A 15,197-nucleotide genomic window follows, 5' to 3' on the forward strand; every position below is an offset into this window, starting at 1 on the left:
TCTGAAATGTAAAGATTGGCACCATGCAGAGCAAACACACATCCTCTTTGGGACAAAGGGTTTTAAAGATGGCCTGGGTTTGGGGGCCATATGGGCCAAGATCCAAAGTTTCAGGCCTTCTCAAGGGTTTTGGCAGAAGAGTGACAGTCTGGCGGGTTCTAGCGCAGGGCGTGGAGGACAAAGAGGGGCGGGGGGGCTAGAGGGGCCACGGAGGACTTATTGTAAGAACCCCGACTTCCTAAAAGATGGAATGTTGAAGGTGAGCGCAGGGGAGCAACAAGCACTAATCAGCGGGAGGAAGCAGCACCATTTGCTCAGACGGGGGACTTGCAGAGGGCTCTTCTCTGGTGTCTGGTAGACACCAAGGGTGTAACCATGGGCCCTCCAGGAGCAGTTCAACTAACCCCATCTTGTCCACAGAGTAACTCAGAATAGTTTTTCAGGAACAGAGACCTCTGTCCAGTTCAGGCCAGTTGAGACGACCAACCCATCAACTGGATCTGTGCGAATGCCCAATAAGTGATTTTTTTACACCAAGATGCTGAAAATCCACCCTCAGACGACGCTAACACCACCGTTCTGTGAACATGTGTCCTGTGAAGAGCCAGGAAGCCTGACTACACTTGCACAGTCATCAATTACCTCACTACTCCTTACCTCCAATCATCTATCTCCACACTTCAGACCACTCTGCCCTTCATCCCATAAACTGTGCCCCAAGCCACGGATGGAGGAGACAGATCTGAGAGGGTTGCTGCCCGTCTCCTTGCAGATCAATTTCACAATAAACGTGTATTCTTTTCTCAAAGGCTGATCCCGTAATAATTGGCTCTTTATGCACGTCGGGCAAGAGAACCCACATTTTGTGTGTTACAAGGGGACTCTGGGTGGAGAGCCCGGTCTGCACATCTGAAGCTCAAGGAAGAGATAAGGGTGGGATGCGAGCATTCACCCCAAGAAGGATCTAGAGGAAGAGAGAGATCAGGTCCCGGCGGAGCTCTGTGACGATTGGCAGAGGTCTGGGGACACGCGTGGCCAGCAGAGCAGGGAAAAACCAGGAAGATTTAATAAAGTCAAAATCAGGAAAGAAAAACAGTCAAAACGAAAGGTACTGGTCAGCGGGACCTGCTGCCACTGGGCTGTCAAGTAAGGGAAGGAGGGAGAGCTCCTGGGGTGTGTGGTGGGACCACAGCCATTCCAGGAACGGGCACAAGACCCCGGCGTGTGCCGCGGCCAGGATGGGGGAGTCACGTGGAGGAAGACCCAAGAGCCAGGCAGGCGAGGAGTCGGCTGTGCCTGCGGACGTGGGCGCGGGGCCCCAGGCCTTCTCCGCGGGGCGTCCGGTGACAGGAGGGACGCCTGGAGAGGGGCGTTCCCGCAGGGCCAAGGGCAGTCACGGAGGACCGAGGCCTCCACGCTCTCAGACCCGTCCCTGGGCAAGGGAGCGTCCGGGGTCCAGCGCTGGCAGGCCGGGAGGTTCGGCGCGAAGACCGGACCTCTCCTGCCTGACTTGTTTCCCAAAGAGGAGTGCCTCGGCCTCTGAGTGGGATGCGGGAGGTCGAGGAGCACAGACGCGTCGTTGCGGAGGCGGGGACCGAGTTGTAGGGAAATGGTGCGCGTTTCTGGGCAGCCGTGGTGTGCGATTGAGGGGTGTGGTCTGAGGGTCGATGGTCTCCAGCACCGTTGCCTCTCCTCGACCTTCGGCTGCATGGGACGGACGGCCAGGGGGTGACTGCAAGGAGGGACCCCGTGCTGGGGGGCGGGAAGTTCCTAGATGAAGTGCACGGGTGCTTACTGTTGGAGCTGTCATCTCACTTGATTCCATCCAGAGCTGATTCTTTTGTTATTTATTATTCCCCAAAGTTCCCCTGCGGGGGCCAGCTCTTGCTTAGAAGGAGCTTGGAGGCCAGGTAAAGAGCAGACGGGGAGAAAAGATGGAGATGGGAGCAGGACGAGACACTTGCAGAGGAGAGATGGGAGGCTTCGCTCTGGTGCTGGAGACAAACAGACCAGATAGGTAGAGAGATAAGTAGATAGACAGATGATAGGTAGATATAGATGATAGATAGATAGATGGTAGATAGATAAGTGACACACAGAGAGATGATAGGTAGGTAGGTATAGATAGATAAATAGATGATAGATAGAAAGATAGATGACAGATAGATAGATAGATGATAGGTAGATAGATAGGTGATAGGTAGATAGGTAGATAGATGATAGGTAGTTAGATGATAGGTAGATATAGATAGATGATAGGTAGATAGATGACAGGTAGATAGATAGATACATAGACAATTGATAGATTTTCCTAAGAGAGTTGGGAAAGAGGAAAGGATTCATGAAGAGGAAATGCTTTGAGAGACAGAAGAAAACCAATATGTATCCCTTATTTCACTAACTCAGGTATGAGGATGGTTCAAATCATTATTTCAAGGCCTTCAAATAAGCATTAGTTAGTAAAAACACTCTAACTATCTCTGATATTACTCTTTCAAATATATGGACATATGGAAATGTATCTCAAGAAAATAATCTAGAGGGAGAATGAAACTATAATAAAAGATATTCATTGCAGTATGAATTATAATAATAATCTGATCTAATTGTCCAACAGTAGTAAGAGAATCATGCATAGTCACTTTTTGGAACATTGTGCAATAATCCCAATAAAATGCTAATTACTTAGCAACACATTACAATACTTATAATAGAACATAGATAAATGCCATCCCGGAATATTTTTTCTAAGCAATGATTAAATGAGGTAAACATGATTTATACATATGAACGAGAACTTGAAGTGTGCATGGGAAAATACAAACACATGATTTGTTACGGTAGAAAGAATGTTAACAAAAAAAATGAATTCCGGGTTTGTTTTTTGTTTGCATTATTGTTCTGCATTAGATGATCTGTAAGGTTCTGCACACACACACTCTGGCTTATGGGAAGCATGTGTAAACAGGCAGCATGGTATATCCACGACAGTAAAAACGCGGGCTGGGTGGGAACATTCCCGTGGGCGTGCCTGTATCTCCCTCTACATGGTGGAGGTTTCTTCCTCTTGCAAACAGATGGTTGACGAGAGTCGGTCTCCTGATCCTTGAGGAGGGGGCCCCTGCCCTAATAGGGTACATGCGTGGCCCCATTCTAGTCTCTGAAACCTGTAGCAAGAGTCACGTCTGTGGGCTCTGCCCTTCCCAGCTCCTGCCTCTCAAGACATCCACAGCGTGCCAGTCAAGAATTAACTTCTGTTTATTTTGTTATCCACTAAACACATGTGAGCTGGTGAGAAAAAGTGTCTTCTGAGGCTTGGTGATTTTCTAAAATCAACCTTCTCCTCAGGCTATGGTATGTTCCTAGTTGTGGGAAAGTGTTTCGGCCACAGAGGGCCAAGCTCATGTAAAATTGGAAGTTTAAAAAAAATTCTAAAATAACCCTCTCTTTCTTTGCCTCCCCCAAAGCTAGGAAATTTTAGGAGTCAGAAGTTTTCTGAAGGGAAATAAAGTCCCAGGGAGGACTGTTTGTGACTCTGAGTGGCAGATCTTTGCCTCTGTGCCTATTTATAGCTGCCATGAGCTTTGGGTGAAGGAAGACGGCCCAAGAGGGGCCTCTGGAGAGTCAGGACGGCACTGGTCCCCAGGCATCGGCAGGCAGGAGTGAGGATTTATCTTCTTCGCCGATCTCTGCTGGTGGGACGGCCAGCCTGAAAACACTGGTGTGGTTACTGCTCTTTGATGCAGTACTTCTCAGAACAGAGCTGGACAGAAACTGGGGTGAGACGCAGAGAGCGCGGCCTGTCGTGTGGTCAAGCAGGTGGAGTTTACAGTTGATTTTGAGAAGCAGACAGTCCCAAACTTTACTAGGAAACAGGGAGTGAGACCAGTTGGTGCAGGCCAAGGGAGGCTAGTGGGACAGTGTGAAGCCCCTGGGGTCCCAGAAGTTGAGCAATGCACACTCTCTAGGTGGCTCTTTCTCTGTGAAGACCGCTGGGTGTTCACAGAAAAAAACTAGAAATTGCCTGTTGTGGAACTCTCACTCATTTTGCTGAGAATCCCAAGTACGGCCATTTCAGGAAGTAGTTTGGCAGTTTCCTATAAAGTTAAACACACATAGACCCTAAGACCCAACAGTCCACTGCTAGGTGTCTACCCAGGAAAAATGAAAACTTTTGTTCCCACAAAATCTGTATGCAAATATTTATATCAGCTGTATTCACAATCACCTAAGTTTGAAACAACACAGAGGTTCCTCACTGATGAACAAACTGAATGCCATTTAGCAATAAAGAGCAATGAACTACTGATTCACATGAGAACAAAAGGAGAGAGAGAGAGAGAAACAGGGAGGAGAGTCCGATATCGTTTGAATAAACAGACATCAGTAATGACAGTATATGGAGAAATGTCAACATCAGGCATCCTCCCTGGTCTCCTCCAAAAGGAGATCTGTAACCACTCTGTTAAAATGGAGAAATTGCTAAGGATGTCCAAAAAGCTGGAGGCCCATGGTGTGGTGAGACGGAAAAAGCACAGATGTAGGATCAGAAAGGCTTGAACCCACCACCGGCAAGCAGCCATGCCACTGCAGGCAAGTCTCATATCTGTTCTGACCACCAGGCTTCTCCACAGGTCGTGAGGATCATGTAAGACAGGGAGGCACTTTATAGGCATTCATAAATGTTTCTTCTTTCCCTCTTCGTTCTCCTGCTGAGAAAATAGTGCCATATTTCACTGATTTTTCTCCCATCGTGATTACAGCAACACTTACCTTCTTTCCAGCTTAATTCTCTGATATGTTCACCAATCATGAATCCAGCTGCAGCCCGTCCACCGTGCTTCTAGGAGAGCCGTGTAGAGCAGGCTGCTGCCCTACTGCAACTAAGCAAGCTTGGATCTGTTAGTTACAGCAGGTTAGAAATGGCTAATCGGGGTCTGGGGTGGGATCTGGGGGGAGGCTGATAGAAACAGGTGCAGACAGAGGAAAGCTGGCTGTCGCCTGCAGTGCAGGTGCTGATGGAAAATCTACAAATGCAGGCTGTGCGCTAGGCCTCAGAGGACGCTCGGTTCGGCTGTTAGTTCTTCAACCCGGCATCACAAAGCTTCTACTCATCTGGGTGATTATGTCCTGTCGTTGGGTAAGCATGTGTGCTTTTTAAAAAAATTTAATTTTATCTCTAATGGTGGTTGCAATCACATTAAATTCATCATCTTAAACATTCTAAATGTACAGTTCAGTCGTGTTAAGTATATTTACGTTGTCGTGAGACACGGATCTAGAACTTGCAAAACTGAAACTCTATGCCCATTGAACACTAATTCTGCTCCCTCCTCCCCCAGCCCTGAGCAGCCATCTTTCTACTTTCTGTTTCTGTTTCTTTCCACTTTAGATGCCTCATATGAGCAGAATCACACAGCATCAGTCCCTTCGTGACTGACTCATTTCACTTAGCCTGAGAATCCTCGAGGTTTATCCATGTGGTAGAATGTATCAGAATTTTCTTCTTTTTTTAAGGCTGAATCATATTTCACTGTGTGTATATCCCACATTTTCTTTATCTAGTCAACTGTCAATGGACATTTAGGTTGTTTCCACCTCTTGGCTATTGTGGATAATGCTGCAATAAACATGGGAGTGCAGATGTGTCTTTGAGACTCTGCTTTGAATTCTTTTGTGTATAAACCCAGGAGTGGGATTGCTGAATTATATGGTAGTTCTATTTTTAATGATTTGAGGCACCTCCATACTGTTTTCCATCATGGCTGCACTAATTTACATTCCCACTAACAGTGCATAAGCCTTCCAAATTCTCCACATCCTTGTGCAACACTATTTTCTCTTCTTTTGATCATAGCCCCTCTAATGGGTCTGAGGTGGTATCTTATTGTGGTTTTGATTTGCATTTCTCTAATGATTAGTGATGTTGAGCATCTTTTCCTGTGCTTATTGGCCATTTGTATACCTTCTTTGGAGAAATATCTGTTTGCCCATTTTTTAACAAGATTATTTGTTTTGTTGTTGGTGGTGGTGGTGCTGAAGCATATGTGCTTTTAAATCATACAGTTACCTTAGGCTGATGAAGAAAAATGGTGATTTCTTTTTTCCTTTATGTGATACTTACACCTACAATCTATATTGTCTGATATTGGGGAGTACATGCAAGTGTAAAAAAAGAAAAAATATACCATTTTGAGGTTTCATTTAATGCAGGGTTTCTCAACCTCAGCACTACTGACGTTTTGAACTGAGTGATTCTTTGTGGGAGGGGCTGTTCTGTGCATCGCTGGTGTTCAGCTGCTCCCGTGCCCTCCACCCACCAAAAGGCAGTAACAACTCCACCCCCATTTGTGACAGTCATGTCTTCAGACACGGGCACGTGTTTGGGGAGAGGGTGAGAACACCCCTGGTTGAGAATCACAGTCTTAATTGTATGAGGAGCCAGGAGTCATTGTGCTACAGCAGTCTCACTGAAATTATCATTCTGGATATTATCCAGTATGCTAAGAACCATGTTTTTTTAAAGATTTTTCCTTACCCCCCCAAGCAATATTTCACACTGGGGTGAAGATGATTTTGTATGCTTTGCAAGCACATGAGAGAAAATTGAAAGAAAGATATCCGCTAATGCTCCTTTTGAAGATTCTCCATTGGTTGAACTTTTGGGATACAGATGACTCCAAGGGAAAATGTTGATATTTTAGAGGAATTGAAACTTTGTTTTTACTTAAAAAAATCTTATCAGCAAGTGATTTGAAGCCAACACAGAGATACAATTTGTTCACACAACAACTAGCTTAGTATCATTTTGATTATGTTTGACATGTGTACTGTACACTAAGAATATAAAAATAAAACCTCTCTCTCTAGAATACTTATAAATATTCTTAAAAAAATAAACTCTGTATGTAATTGCTCTTGAATTTTGGCACAGGTTCATATTCTTTAAAAATGACAGCAAAAACTCTCTAATTTCCCCTTGATGTCCCCTTTTTAGTAAATTAAGTCTGTAGTTTACCAAAAAATTTTTAAACACAATTGATATGTCTTCTTAATTGTCTTAATTATTAAAGAAAATATCAGATAAGCCATTCTCATTTATCCTAAACGATAATGAAGTATTGTATATTATTATTGTATATTCTCAGCATGTATACCCATGACTATAATACTTTCACAGTTCTATTTGGAAATATTTAATAGTATTAAGAAAAAAATAGTGTTTCTTTCAAGTCCTAATGTGAATTAAAAAGTGATTGTGATTACACTGTGCATAACTATTTTTATACATGGCTTTTTAGATTTTAGCATTTCCCATGTTTAACAAAATTATCCCTGAGTGTATTACATAATGCTCCATTTTTCTCCACTTTCTAAATCATTTCTTGTTGTTACACATGTGGATTGTTTCCAGCTTTTCACTGATCTATATGACACTGTCATATACATCTTTGCATTTAAGATTTTCTTGTAGTACCCCATCTTCCCAGAGAAATTTCTAAAATAGTCAAAGGCTATATTTTAAAACTTTTGATATATAGTAACAAATTGATTCTTTAACAAGTTGTACAAATTAGTTCAACATCAGTAGAAATAAATACAGGCATACCTCATTTTGTTATGCTTCACTTTATTGTGATTTGCAGATATTGCATTTTTTACAAGACCCTCCGCCAGCAAAAAGATTACGACTCACCGATGGCTTGGATGATGGTTAGCAATTTTTGGCAATAAAGTATTTTTTAATTAAGGTATGTACATTGTTTTTTTAGACATAATGCTATTGCACACTTAATAGACTACAGTGTAGTGTAAACATAACTTTTATATGCACTGGGAAGCCAAAAAATTCATATGGCTTGCTTTATTGTGATATTCACTTTATTGCGGTGGTCTGGAATTGAACCCCCGATATCTCCAAGATATGCCTGTAGTCCCAATATGACATGTTTCCAAAAAATCACAGAGGTTTGCTGCTTGTGCCTTTATACAGGTATAGGGATAAAGATGAATATATTTTTGCTCATAAAAATGGCTCTGCCAAACAAAGAAGTTAAAATAGTTAACATCCACGTTTCAAAGGCTTTTTTTAGATTTTTCCAAACTAAAACTAATAACTACTTATAAAATAATACTGTCTAATGCCTTTGTCTTGTACAATTTTTCTTTACTTATGCAAGTCAGATTTCTTTCTAAATAGCTATTGCTACTGTGGACTAGATAATGGTACAGTATTTTGAAAATCCTCTATCTTTGATATGTTGGCCACAGATTCCAGATGCTGATAACATACTCATATCTCGTCAAAAATAAAAGCTTGCTTCTTTTTGTTTGTTTTTTTTAAAAGGTAATTTCTTTTTTAAAATTATTTTATTTTATTTTTTTAAATTGTTATTATTGAGGTATAATTGGCATATAAAATTATATTAGTTTCAGGTGTAAAATTTAATGATTTGATATTTGTATATATCGTGAAATGATCATCATAGTAAGTCTAGTTACCGTCTGTCACCATACATAGTTATAAAATTTTTTTTCTTGTGATGAGGACTTTTATTATTTTTATATTTTTGTTTACTGGCACAACTTTGTTAATCTCCACTTTTATAATTTTTAACCATTCTCTTCTTAAACTGATCTTTTTACTGACCTGATGAATAATTTTTTTTGGTATAAGTTGAAATAATCGGGAGAATAAGCGACTGTCATCCACTTTGTGCCCTTTTTCACCAGTTGTTTATATTTTGCCCCATTTGCTTGTCATTTCATGTATCTTCATACATTTTATACACATACATATTATGTTTTCAGAACATTTGAGAGTAAGCTGGAGACATTGGGTCACTTTATCCCTAGATATTTCAGTGAATGTGTCTTAAAAGTAAGAATTCATGTTGGAGGAATATAGTTCTTATCTAATGCTACGTAACAAATTACTTCAAAACTTAGTGGATTAAAACCACACACATTTCTGTGCTTTAGGAATCCAGGTATGACATCACTGGGTTCTTCTACCTCAAGGCTTTGCACAAATCTGCAATCATTTGTCAGCAGGGCTGTGGTCTCATCTGAAGTCTTGACTGAGGAAGGATCTGCTTTTGCGCTCACTCCATGGTTGTTGGCAGGATTCAGTTCCACTTGGACTGTTGTACCGGGGTCCTCGGCTCCTTTTGGCTCTTGCCAGAGGCCCCCTCAGTTCCTCGCCACATGGGCCTCCCCACAGGGCAGCTCACAACGTGACAGCTGGCCTCCCTCAGAGCACACAGGTGAGAGAAGAAGAGAGCACAGGCAGGGTGGAACCCCGAGTGGCTCTCACTCAGCGTGGAAGAGATACCCACAACTCTTTCCATAGTCTATTCATTAGGAGTGATGTATCTTTTAAAGAGAATATGAAATTTCATCACTAGGTTTAGCCCACCCTAATGGGAGGAATTTACACAAACGCATGTGTACAGGGAGACGGGATCCTTGGGGGCCATCTCAGATGCTGCCTGCCACAAGAAAGGTATAGCCAGCCTGATCACCCAGCTCTAGAGAGCGTCCAGTAAAAGCTAAATAACTATTTTGGGGCTGAATATCACAATACATCCTCCCAAGTCAGTTTGATTATGTGTGCTTCATGTTACAAGAAGCAACAAAAACACAAGCTAACACTTTCAAATATTTATAATAGAGATGCATTTCTACTGATGAATCATTTAACTGGAATATTAATCTCCCTTCGAATAGTTCACATTCAGGCTCCTGGAGGAATTGGAATACAAATTTTACTCATAATAGTTTCTCTGCTTCAATAAGGAGCAGCAAATATTTGGAAATAGTGGAATAATTTGCACATTTTCTTTAAAAGATATATCATTCCCTTTGTTTTCCTATAAATATGCAAGGGAAGTTTTATACAACTGAATTATGTAGACTCCCTAGTGGCTTCCTCACCCCTCTTCAGTTAGATTGAGATGCGGTTTACTCAGCTCCATGTGTTTCAAGACCAGCCTGGGGCTGGCCCCGTGGCTTAGCGGTTAAGTGTGCGCGCTCCGCTACTGGCGGCCCAGGTTCGGATCCCGGGCGCGCACCGACACACCGCTTCTCCAGCCACGCTGAAGCCGCGTCCCACATACAGCAACTAGAAGGATGTGCAACTATGACATACAACTATCTACTGGGGCTTTGGGCAAAAAAAGGAGGAGGATTGGCAATAGATGTTAGCTCAGAGCCGGTCTTCCTCAGCAAAAAGAGGAGGAGTAGCGTGGATGTTAGCTCAGGGCTGATCTTCCTCACAAAAAAAAAGAAAAAAAGAAAAAAGACATTTCAGTATTTAATAAAGCTATAAAAAACAAATAAATAAAAAAATAAAGACCAGCCTGGTGCTGTCTGAGGGGTAAGAATGGGCATGGAATTAAGGAGACTCTGGCCAGCAGTGTCTGCCATGAGCACGTCTCCCATCGAGGACCCACTCAAGACTCTCCGCTCTGAACACCTTGGCACTTCTGAGACAGGAGATGTGTCTGCATTGAGCTGTGCCTACTTATTCATTCCATTTATTCTCTTATTTTAAAAGCATTTAAGGAATTTTTGGGTTAGGCCCTGGGGGCTGAAGGAATAAGATGCTGATGATGTATTTAAATTGCTCTTAGGTTAGTGAGGGAGATGAGGAATGCTCACAAATAACGGCATTGCAGGGTTGAAAATGTGCACAGGTGGTCACCTCTCATGGAGAGGGTCAGGATTAAAGAATTGTGAAATTTGGCGGTAAGTACGGCACCCTGGGCCCTTCGGGATCTGACTCCCGCTCGCTCCTGTAGCCATGTCTCTCGTTTCTCCTCACACACTCGTGGCACACCGCTCTCCAGCTGCACGGAACTGTGCGTGGCTCTCTGAAGTTCTAGTACCTTCTGCCGTTGCCCCGACTTACATAGCCCCTGGTTGTGAATAAATCAGTGCATTGACTCCTCTTTCTGAGTCGAACATTGTTCTAGGCACTTCACCAGGCAATGCGTTTAATCCACACATCGGCCCTACCCGGTGGATATTGTTATTTTTCTTTTAAGTTGAAGAAAATTGAAATTCAGAAAAGTGTGTTCAAGCTCTGAAAGCCAGTGCACAGTAACAGTGGCTGGTCGGAGTCTTCCACTGTCCACTTCACTCAGAGTCCAATTACTCCTTATCGGACGTGCACTGTCTCAAAGCCCTCGATGAGCTGGGGGCACTGAGGGAACAGGGATTCTCCACACCTTGCTTCTTTGATCAGAGCCCTCTAGCAAGAGGACTTTCTGCAACTTTCATTGCAATAGAAATATTTGAGGCCCTTGTCAGATCAAAACATTGAAGTTAAAGGTGTGTCTGTTTTTCTATAATACACTGCATTTAGGAATTTATGACTCAGTCATGAAAAGTTCATCTGGCACAGCCCTAGGCATTTGAGCTCCCAGACCAAGAAGGATTTGTTTTTCCAATAGCTCACAAAACCTGGCTTGATCGTGGCTTGTAGGAATGCAACACCCCAAAAAAGGACCCTAGCGTTTTGGAGAAAATTGTTTACAGGACACTAAGCCCCAAATGACATTCAGTTCTAAATAAAAGTTCCATGGGCAATTTGTGTAAGAAGCTTGTTTTTAAAGAAAATAAATTATATGACAGGTTTATTATATCTATTACAAGCTAGACTGGTAAGCATTGTACTCAACATTAAGAAATCTTTAATTAAGACCTTTTGGTACATAAAGCTTACATAACAAAATCTAGCAAAAATCTGGAAAAGCTAAACATGTTTCTAAAAGGAAAGATGGTGCCACATAAATACATGCTGAGGCTCTCCGGGAGGCCCCAGTCTGCCAGAGACATGCGATATTCTCTGTAATCGTCTCACTGTTCTGCTTACAGAACAGTCCCAGCTCACAGGAACGTTCAAGGCACATCTGCTGGTCTGCAGCCTGCGACATTTGTCAGGTGAGATCTGTTTAATATAAGGTGTCAATAAAGCCAAGGTTATGATATCTACAAATAGTCAACACCAACTCCCAGGCGCACGTTTTAGTAGGCTGCTCTATGCCCTTCGGACCTGTCCTCCCAGGGTCCGGAATCCTGCACCATGCCACCTCTTTTTTCCCAAAGGAGAACCAGGCAGCCTGAGGATTGACGTGCCTTGCTGGTGCTCCCAAAGTTTAGAAGAGGAATAGCTAAGAACCTGTCCTATTGTTCCTTGTTACTCAGGTTGGGTGACCTCAAGTGCACATCAGCGCTGCATTCGGAGACACTGACCTCCATAGCCCACCGCGCCCTAGGTCACAAGGGCTTTCTGCTAAAATGGAATACTTTTTCTTGGGAGCCACAGAATCTCAGCTTGTTTTATTTTTACATTTCCAAAACAGATCACTTGAAAGATCAAGGAGGTTTGTATTCATGTGGAATGAAAAATCTGAAGAGATTAAGCAATAGCTGGCATGTCAGAGCACAGCTTTTACGACTATCCCGCAGGTGTGATGTGGCTTCATTTTGTTACACAAAAGAGAAACAATGCCCCTTCACCCCAGACAATCTGAACTAGAATCTGAATCTCTCAACAGTGATTTCTTCCTTTACTCCAGGATTGCCAGCCTTGGCCATGGCAAAGCAGAATTGACATTTTTGGTGTCACTGGGGCATGTATGGGAAGAGTGTGGCCGTCCCCACCGTCAATATGGGGGATGAGACAAGGCAGGTGTTCACCCGAGGTGTGCACAAGAGTCATGGCTCTTCCTCTAGCGGAGGTGTCTGTCGTTGAGTAGAAGTTTACAAATGGGGAGGGGATGGGGAATTGTGTAAACTTCATGGACTGGATTAACAGAGGCGGGGACGTTCTATGTCTTGATAAAACATCAGGTCTTTCATCCTTTCTGAGACCTCTCCACGTCTCATTGCTGTTCTGAGGTTGCAGCAAAATGCTCACTACATGAAACTATGACTCAATGTGTTTTCTGGTTTTCAGTAATGTCTTTAATCCCCATATGAATATTTATGAGTTGCTGGGACTGGGGCTGGGAAAGTCACTCTCCAGGCAACATCTCCATCCATCCACTGTGCACATTTTCTTTCTCTCCCATGCAGCTGTTCTCCTTTTCCTACAGGCTGGACACAAAATGAAAAGGAACTCAGGTCTGATGAGTCACAGATGTGTCCTTTGTCCTTCACCCAAGAAGCAAAGGGTGGCCAGTGGGGCCAACAACCCTTCTACCAACGCCACCTACCCAGCCATCCAGGTAACTTGTTTGTCCTTTGCTTGGATGGTGAACCTCGTGTATGTGTGCATGTGTACATATGTGTGTATGTGTGTACATACATTTGTGCACAGGTGTGTGCATGCACATATATGCATGTTCATGTGCGGGCATGCACATATATGTATGCACATGTTTCTGTGTACATGTCTGTATATACATGTTTGTGTGTGTGTTTGCATGTGTTCACGTGTGTGTGCTAGTGTGTGCGCATATCTCTGCCACGTGTGCACGTGTGTGTGTGTGTGTGGCACATTTGCTAATTTAGTCTCCAGAAATCTGACAAGAGTAATTCTTTCCTTCCCAATATTTTTATACGGGTGTAAATTCATTTTAATTTCTGAATATGAACCTTCGTGCAGTTATCTGGGTCATTCCCTCCAAGTGAGGGTTTAATTGCTTCACATCTGGAGTATTTCAAGTTTATCCTTCTTGGAATCAGTGTCGTGAATGTTTTTCCCGCAGCTCAGTTCTAGAGTCTGCTGTCAACATGATGTTCTCTAATTACATGAGTTCATGCAAGTTCTGACTCCACAGACAGATGTTCCTGTGCTTAAGGCTTCTTCTTCTACCTCTGTTTACATGTCATCCCTGACGCTGCTCTTTGCCCACTGCCTCTGTCTCGCGTCCGCCCCAAGGTCTCATCCTGGCCTACTTTGCTTGGGTAACGGAAGCAGAGGACGTGGAGTGAGTCAGCCTGAATTCTGGTCCCTTCTCCACTAGTTACTCGCCAAAAGGAAGCTGTGTTCCACAGGTAGCTTCATTTATTTGGTCTTGGATTTCTCAACAGTTAAAGTATTTTAGGTGTATTAATAATTATAATTACAGGGTTGTTTAAAGATCCAACAACACAATATATGTCAGCCTATTTTGTAAACATTAAAGCTCAGATCTTGCTATTATTATATAGTTATAAAATCCTCCACTCGTTGCTTCTCCCTTGGTTGCTGCACTAGATACTGAATTAATTCTATCCTTTCTATTTAAAAAATTGTTATTTTTGAACGTGTGAAATTGCTGATATTAGACTATTTTTACCTATAACAATGGCGATTTCATATGGTTTATCCTACTAATTAAAAATACATCAAGCTGATACATTTGCATGGCTGAAACCCTGAACAGTACCAACAGAAAACAATAACATAAAAATGCTGTTTGTGTCTCATTTTGCTGGGGGTTAGTTTCTCAGGAATAATCATATCTGCTGGTTTACTTTCATCTGTTTTTCACCTGGAGGTGGTTTCCCTTAAATGTGTGGTGATCCTTCATTTTCTGTTCACATTTCACAGTGTCAACTTAAAAAGGTGAATCGATGTTATTATTAGGAATGCTTGCTTAGGGGCTTTCTGTGGGGTAATTTGATAGGGAGTCGATCATTATGCTGACATTTCCCAAGTATCAGAAAGTGATGTCTTTGGTCTAGACTATTTCCTTTATCTAGAGAGTTTCTCCTCTCTGCTCTGGAAGGCAGGTGCCTGATTGCTGGTGTTCTGCTTGCCGGTGGCAGGGAGGATGGGTTTGCAGGGAGAGGTGAGGTGGAGTGATGGGAGTTGACTGTTCAGAATACAGATTTTAACTAGTTCCTATTTTCAGACTCCTCTCTCAATTATCCTGCAACAATGTCCCTGGACCCTACTGTCCAGAGCTCTGCCCCTCGTCCCCACATACCCTTGGGAGGTTCTACAGACTACGTTTAACTTTATACTGCTGTTTAGTGACCAAGTCCCCTTCCTCTTCTGCTGTGGCTCTCCCACTCTCAATGATGGATATGCTATGATAATAGCTGTTTCTTGGGACCGGAGGATAATATAGGTGAGTATTTGGTCCACCATCTTTAACTTGGAAGGCTTTTTTTCTAACAGCAAAGCTTGAGAAAAAGGTTTAAAAATATTCAGTAACTCAACCTTTTGGGGCAATCTGAGCATCTCAAAGTACTAACTT

The sequence above is a fragment of the Diceros bicornis genome, chromosome 12 (assembly GCF_020826845.1).
Source record: "Diceros bicornis minor isolate mBicDic1 chromosome 12, mDicBic1.mat.cur, whole genome shotgun sequence".
Taxonomy (NCBI): Eukaryota; Metazoa; Chordata; class Mammalia; order Perissodactyla; family Rhinocerotidae; genus Diceros; species Diceros bicornis.